We start from the raw sequence: 8,099 nt of genomic DNA, 5'->3' as shown, positions 1-8,099 counted from the left end.
TATCCCTCAAAGAAGCTCACAATCTAATCCCTTCCGTAGTCAAATGTCCATTGTAGTCTAGGGCAGTGTTCCCCAACCCTCTCCTCAAGGCCCATCAACAGTTTTGTTTTGTATAAATCTACAGAGGTAGTTAATTAGCTCCGGTGAGACACTAATTACCCCACCTGTGATTGTGTGTGGTTTCCTGCAAAACATGTACTGTTGATGGGTCTTAAGGACAGAGATGGGGAACTCTGGTCTAGGGCCATTTTTTTTAAAGGGAAGCCAATGAACTTATCTGTATGTTTTTGGGATGCGTGAGGAAACAGGAGTACCTGGAAGAACATACAAACTCCTTGCAGATGGCGACTTGGCTGTGATTTGAACTACCCATTCTGGTTGGCCTGGCACAGTGTGACACTGCCCTTAGTTTGTTTTTATGCTTCACTGTTCCTATGTAAAGTAACAGTTAAGTTCCCACCTTGGTAAAGCTGGTGAAAAACACAGTTGGTGCCAGTCCTCTAACAGATCCACTACATTATTGTAATGTAACGAATGGGGAATTATTTCCATGGTCAGCACACAAGATGCGCGCTGACACTGTGGAAATCCCCCACCAGCGTATGAAATAACAGAACCCAGCTATGGTGCTATGCACCTGTAGAGGGAAATTCCCATCGGCAGATGGAACTGTGGAGTGCAGAGGAATAAACTCTCTGCACTGCCACAGATGCCAGATGGGAATTGTACGAGGTGAAGCAATATAGGGCAAGATAGCCCTTGGAGAGAGAGAGAGAGAGCACAGAGACAGAATGTATGTGTGTCCACCAATCTAGTCACCACCCGGCGACGGTGAACACACAACAACGAAAACCAAGTGGGAATGCAATCAACCAGAATGGCGATTGCTAATAGCGACACCAGACTGACAGTAATCCAACACACAGGAGCAGACAGGACTAACTACACGCGGTCACCACACGTTAAGCGCAATAGCGACAGCGCGGCACGGTCGCCACACGAGAAGCGCAATAGCGACAAAGCGTACCAACCCTGACTAACCAAAGAAGCACGAAAACAAAAGAGAACGCGAACGCTTGCTAAACGGTTACCTCACCGAGATGACAGCAAGCGTTCATTCCAGACAGACAGACAGATGGAGCAGCTAGTAGCAACCGCTGCTCTGACTACACTCCTAGGGCAGAATACAGAAGGAACCACCGCCTCTACCGCTAGGGCGAATGCGATCCAAACAGACAGACAGATGGAGCAACCAGTAGCAACCGCTGCTCTGGCTACACTCCCAGACAGAGTACAGAAGGAACCACCGCCTCTACCGCTAGGGCGAATGTGGTCCCAACAGACAGAACGATTTCTTGTTGACCGTCGCTGGTGACAAGACAATCGCAACAGATAGACAGTACAAAGCAATACAGGTAACAAACAACCTGACTATGCTGACAGGAATGCTAGGGCACTCCCAAGGAACTACTCTAAGATAGCAATATTAGCAAACAGTAAGCAAAGGGCTGAGACTCCAGGTAAGTTAGCAGGAACAAACCATCATGACCAGCAAGGAATTCTGGGAGGAAATGGTATTTATACTGCAAGCCATCAGAGGAAGCAGCTAAGCAATTTGCATGACAAGTGGATGCAAATTCCTCCCCAGAACAGCAACTCTGCAGCTTGCAGAGTGGAGACAGGTCTTTTTTCCAGGGACCTACAGCACTCAGACCTAACAAATGGTCAAAAAGCTGTCTGCCTGTGCAGACAGCAGAGCAGATCATTACATGTAACAATTATTCCAATACAGACAGATGGTGTTGGGATCTGTGTCCTGCTACTTTCTGCCTGCTGGTGGCAGTATAGACTCCTGCTGCCCTGGGCTTCCTTTGCACACCAGCAGGTGGTCCCATCCTGTCTGGAGACAGGACTTGTACTCCTCTGGCCAAACTGTGAACGGTGTAATTGCTGGCTCTCTGGCCTCATCATGCAGCAGGTGTGGCTTCTCTATATAAGAGCCCTGAAAATAGTAAAATCAGCAGTGATAGACTTTTGTGCTGCTTGGTCAGAGTCTCTGGACATCCCTGACTGTGTCCTGGTCTGAACCTGTTATTTTCTGAGCTGTTGCTAAACCTTACTTTCTATCCTGACCTTGCTTCTGGCCTCCACCATCTGTGCAGCACCTGGTTGAATATTGGTATATATTTACTGGGTATATTTATTGGGTGGAGCTCTTCATCAGATGTGGCCCTCCCTATCCAGAATGTGACTAAATACACTCCACCAGGAAGTGACATACTTGAATATTAATCAACTTAAATGTGCACATAATTATTACTCAGCAAAAATTGCATTTGCTAATTAGAGGAACTACACACTATGGCCTCAATTCACTAAGATCATGCTGGAGATAATAAAGCAAGAGAAAATTTACCTCCACACAGTGAGAGAGTTATCTTATCTCTTCATTACTAAAGTTACCTCCACTGTAGTTAATTTACCTCCTCTGTAGTTATTTTCACACACAGCTAATCAACAGCCTGTCTTTACCTCTGGAGTTATTTTAAGGATTGAAGAGTTAACTGAAAGACAGAAGAGTTAACTTTAGGTTTGCCTGAGGTAAAATGTTTCCTGAATACTACATGCCTTATCACCATGGTAACACCTCTAGAAACATTATTAAAGACAGCAGTTAAGCTTAGTGATTCACTAAGATCATGCTGGAGATAATAAGGCAAGAGAAAACTTACCTCCACACAGTAAGAGTTATATTATCTCTTCATTCCTTAACCACTTCCCGACCGCCTAACGCACAGAGGCGGCCGGGAAGTGGACCCCGCAAGGACCAGCTCATGCCAAAAGGCGGCGGTCCTTGTAGGGGCATGGGCGGAGCGATCGCGTCATCCGTGACGCGATCCTCCGCCGGCGCCTGTCACCTATCACCCGCCGCAACATCCCGCCGGCCATACGGAAGCGCCGGCGGGATGTTAACCCCGCGATCGCCGCATACAAAGTGTATAATACACTTTGTAATGTTTACAAAGTGTATTATATCAATCACTCCCTGTCACTATCTGTCAACGCTATTTTTTTTTATCTCCCCCCTGCCCACTGCCCCCTCCTGATCACCCCCCACACACCCCTCAGATTCTCCCCAGACCCCCCCCCCCTGTGTACTGTATGCATCTATCCCCCCTGATCACCTGTCAATCACCTGTCAATCACCCATCAATCACCCCCTGTCACTGCCACCCATCAATCAGCTCCTAACCTGCCCCTTGCGGGCAATCTGATCACCCACCCACACCAATAGATCGCCCGCAGATCCGACATCAGATCACCACCCAAGCGCAGTGTTTACATCTATTCTCTCCTCTAAACACCCACTAATTACCCATCAATCACCCCCTATCACCACCTGTCACTGTTACCCATCAGATCAGACCCTAATCTGCCCCTTGCGGGCACCCAATCACCCGCCTACACACTCAGATTGCCCTCAGACCCCCCCTTATCAATTCGCCAGTGCAATATTTACATCTGTGCTTCCCTGTAATAACCCACTGATCACCTGTCAATCACCCATCAATCACCCCCTGTCACTGCCACCCATCAATCACCCCCTGTTACTGCCACCCATCAATCAGCTGCTAACCTGCCCCTTGCGGGCAATCTGATCACCCACCCACACCAATAGATCGCCCGCAGATCCGACATCAGATCACCACCCAAGCGCAGCGTTTACATCTATTGTCTCCTCTAAACACCCACTAATTACCCACTAATTACCCATCAATCACCCCCTATCACCACCTGTCACTGCTACCCATCAGATCAGACCCTAATCTGCCCCTTGCGGGCACCCAATCACCCGCCTACACGCTCAGATTGCCCTCAGACCCCCCCCTTATCAATTCGCCAGGGCATTATTTACATCTGTCCTTCCCTGTAATAAACCACTGATCACCCATCAATCACCCCCTGTCACTGCCACCCATCAATCACCCCCTGTCACTGCCACTCATCAATCAGCCCCTAACCTGCCCCTTGTGGGCAATCTGATCACCCACCCACACCAATAGTTCGCCCGCAGATCCGACGTCAGATCACCTCCCAAGTGCAGTGTTTATATCTGTTCTCTACCCTAAACACCCACTAATTACCCATCAATCACCCCAGTCACTGCTACCTATCAGATTAGACCCCTATCTGCCCCTAGGGCACTCAATCACCCGCCCACACCCTCAGAATGCCCTCATGCCCCAGCCCTGATCACCTCGCCAGTGCATTGCTTGCATCTATTCCCCCCTCTAATCACACCTTGAGACACCCATCAATCACCTCCTGTCACCCCCTAGCACACCTACCCATCAGATCAGGCCCTAATTTGCCCCGTGTGGGCTCCTGATCACTTGGCCAAACCCTCAGATCCCCCTCAGACCCCCTTCCGATCACCTCCCCAGTGCATTGATTGCATCTATTTTCCCCTCTAACTACCCCCTGAGACACCCATCAATCACCTCCTGTCACCCCCTAGCACTCCTATCCATCAGATCAGGCCCAATACAACCTGTCATCTAAAAGGCCACCCTGCTTATGTCCGGTTCCACAAAATTCGCCCCCTCATAGACCACCTGTCATCAAAATTTTCAGATGCTTATACCCCTGAACAGTCATTTTGAGACATTTGGTTTCCAGACTACACACGGTTTTGGGCCCGTAAAATGCCAGGGCGGTATAGGAACCCCACAAACTGACCCCATTTTAGAAAAAAAGACACCCCAATGTCTTCTGTTAGGTGTATGACGAGTTCATAGAAGATTTTTTGTCAAAAGTTAGCGGAAATTGATTTTTGTTTTTTTTTCACAAAGTGTCATTTTTCACTAACTTGTGACAAAAAATAAAATCTTCTATGAACTCGCCATACACCTAACGGAATACCTTGGGGTGTCTTCTTTCTAAAATGGGGTCACTTGTGGGGTTCCTATACTGCCCTGGCATTTTAGGGGCCCTAAACCGTGAGGAGTAGTCTAGAAAACAAATGCCTCAAAATGACCTGTGATTAGGACGTTGGGCCCCTTAGCGCACCTAGGCTGCAAAAAAGTGTCACACATGTGGTATCGCCGTACTCAGGAGAAGTAGTATAATGTGTTTTGGGGTATATTTTTACACATACCCATGCTGGGTGGGAGAAATCTCTCTGTAAATGGACAATTGTGTGTAAAAAAAATCAAACAATTGTCATTTACAGAGATATTTCTCCCACCCAGCATGGGTATGTGTAAAAATACACCCCAAAACACATTATACTACTTCTCCTGAGTACGGCGGTACCACATATGTGGCACTTTTTTGCACCCTAAGTACGCTAAGGGGCCCAAAGTCCAATGAGTACCTTTAGGATTTCACAGGTCATTTTGCGACATTGTTGGTTTCAAGACTACTCCTCACGGTTTAGGGCCCCTAAAATGCCAGGGCAGTATAGGAACCCCACAAATGACCCCATTCTAGAAAGAAGACACCCAAAGGTATTCTGTTAGGAGTATGGTGAGTTCATAGAAGATTTTATTTTTTGTCACAAGTTAGCGGAAAATGACACTTTGTGAAAAAAAACAATTAAAATCAATTTCCGCTAACTTGTGACAAAAAAATAAAAACTTCTATGAACTCACTATACTCCTAACGGAATACCTTAGGGTGTCTTCTTTCTAAAATGGGGTCATTAGTGGGGTTCCTATACTGCCCTGGCATTTTAGGGGCCCTAAACCGTGAGGAGTAGTCTTGAAACAAAAATGACCTGTGAAATCCTAAAGGTACTCATTGGACTTTGGGCCCCTTAGCGCAGTAAGGGTGCAAAAAAGTGCCACACATGTGGTATCGCCGTACTCAGGAGAAGTAGTATAATGTGTTTTGGGGTGTATTGTTACACATACCCATGCTGGGTGGGAGAAATACCTCTGTAAATGACAATCTTTTGATTTTTTTACACACAATTGTCCATTTACAGAGTTATTTCTCCCACCCAGCATGGGTATGTGTAAAAATACACCCCAAAACACATTGTACTACTTCTCCCGAGTACGGCGATACCACATGTGTGGCACTTTTTTGCACCCTAACTGCGCTAAGGGGCCCAAAGTCCAATGAGTACCTTTAGGATTTCACAGGTCATTTTGAGAAATGTTGTTTCAAGACTACTCCTCACGGTTTAGGGCCCCTAAAACACCAGGACAGTATAGGAACCCCACAAATGACTCCATTTTAGAAAGAAGACACCCCAAGGTATTCTGTTAGTAGTACGGTGAGTTCATAGAAGATTTTATTTTTTGTCACAAGTTAGCGGAAATTGATTTTTATTGTTTTTTTTCACAAAGTGTCATTTTCCGCTAACTTGTGACAAAAAAAAAAATCTTCTATGAACTCACCGTCCTACTAACGGAATACCTTGGGGTGTCTTCTTTCTAAAATGGGGTCATTTGTGGGGTTCCTATACTGTCCTGGCATTTTAGGGGCCCTAAACCGTGATTTCTCAAAATGACCTGTGAAATCCTAAAGGTACTCATTGGACTTTGGGCCCCTTAGCGCAGTTAGGGTGCAAAAAAGTGCCACACATGTGGTATCGCCGTACTCAGGAGAAGTAGTACAATGTGTTTTGGGGTGTATTTTTACACATACCCATGCTGGGTGGGAGAAATAACTCTGTAAATGGACAATTGTGTGTAAAAAAAATCAAAAGATTGTCATTTACAGAGGTATTTCTCCCACCCAGCATGGGTATGTGTAAAAATACACCCCAAAACACAACATACTACTTCTCCTGAGTACGGCAATACCACATGTGTGGCACTTTTTTGCAGCCTAACTGCGCTAAGGGGCCCAATGTACAATGAGCACCTTTAGGCTTTACAGGGGTGCTTACAAATTAGCACCCCCCAAAATGCGAGGACAGTAAACACACCCCACAAATGACCCCATTTTGGAAAGTAGACACTTCAAGGTATTCAGAGAGGGGCATGGTGAGTCCGTGGCAGATTTCATTTTTTTTTGTCGCAAGTTAGAAGAAATGGAAACTTTTTTTTTTTTTTTTTTTAACAAAGTGTCATTTTCCGCTTACTTGTGACAAAAATTAATAGCTTCTATGAACTCACTATGCCTCTCAGTTTATACTTTGGGATGTCTTCTTTCCAAAATGGGGTCATTTGGGGGTTATTTATACTATCCTGGAATTCTAGCCCCTCATGAAACATGTCAGGTGGTCAGAAAAGTCATAGATGCTTGAAAATGGGAAAATTCACTTTTTGCACCATAGTTTGTAAACGCTATAACTTTTACTCAAACCAATAAATATACACTGAATGGTTTTTTTTTTTTTATCAAAAACATGTTTGTCCACATTTTTCGCGCTGCATGTATACAGAAATTTTACTTTATTTGAAAGATGTCAGCACAGAAAGTTAAAAAAATCATTTTTTTGCCAAAATTCATGTCTTTTTTGATGAATATAATAAAAAGTAAAAATCGCAGGAGCAATCAAATAGCACCAAAAGAAAGCTTTATTAGTGACAAGAAAAGGAGCCAAAATTCATTTAGGTGGTAGGTTGTATGAGCGAGCAATAAACCGTGAAAGCTGCAGTGGTCTGAATGGAAAAAAAGTGGCCGGTCCTTAAGGGGGGTAAAGCCCTAGGTCCTCAAGTGGTTAAGTTACCTCCTCTGTAGTTAATTTACCTCCTCTGTAGTTATTTTCACATGCAGTTAATTAACAACCTGTCTTTAACTCTGGAGTTATTTTAAGGATTGAAGAGTTAACTTAAAGACAGAAGAGTTAACTTTAGGTTTGCCCGAGGTAAAATGTTTCCTGTATACTACATGCCTTATCACCATGGTGATAACTAGAGAAACGTTATTAAAGACAGGAGATAAGCTTAGTGAATTGGGGGCTATGTCTACTTCTAACTCAACTCAGGTTGGGTACTAGTATTGCAAAACATTATAGATAACAATACAAACTCTTTCTCTGCACAATACCATTCCTGTAGGTTTTTCTTAAACTATTTCAGTCCATTATTCCTTCTTCTTTCTTTATATTACTCTGTAATATATTCCCCCTGTAGGAAGCA

The sequence above is a fragment of the Hyperolius riggenbachi genome, chromosome 4 (assembly GCF_040937935.1).
Source record: "Hyperolius riggenbachi isolate aHypRig1 chromosome 4, aHypRig1.pri, whole genome shotgun sequence".
NCBI lineage: Eukaryota > Metazoa > Chordata > Amphibia > Anura > Hyperoliidae > Hyperolius > Hyperolius riggenbachi.
This window is presented reverse-complemented; position numbering follows the sequence as displayed.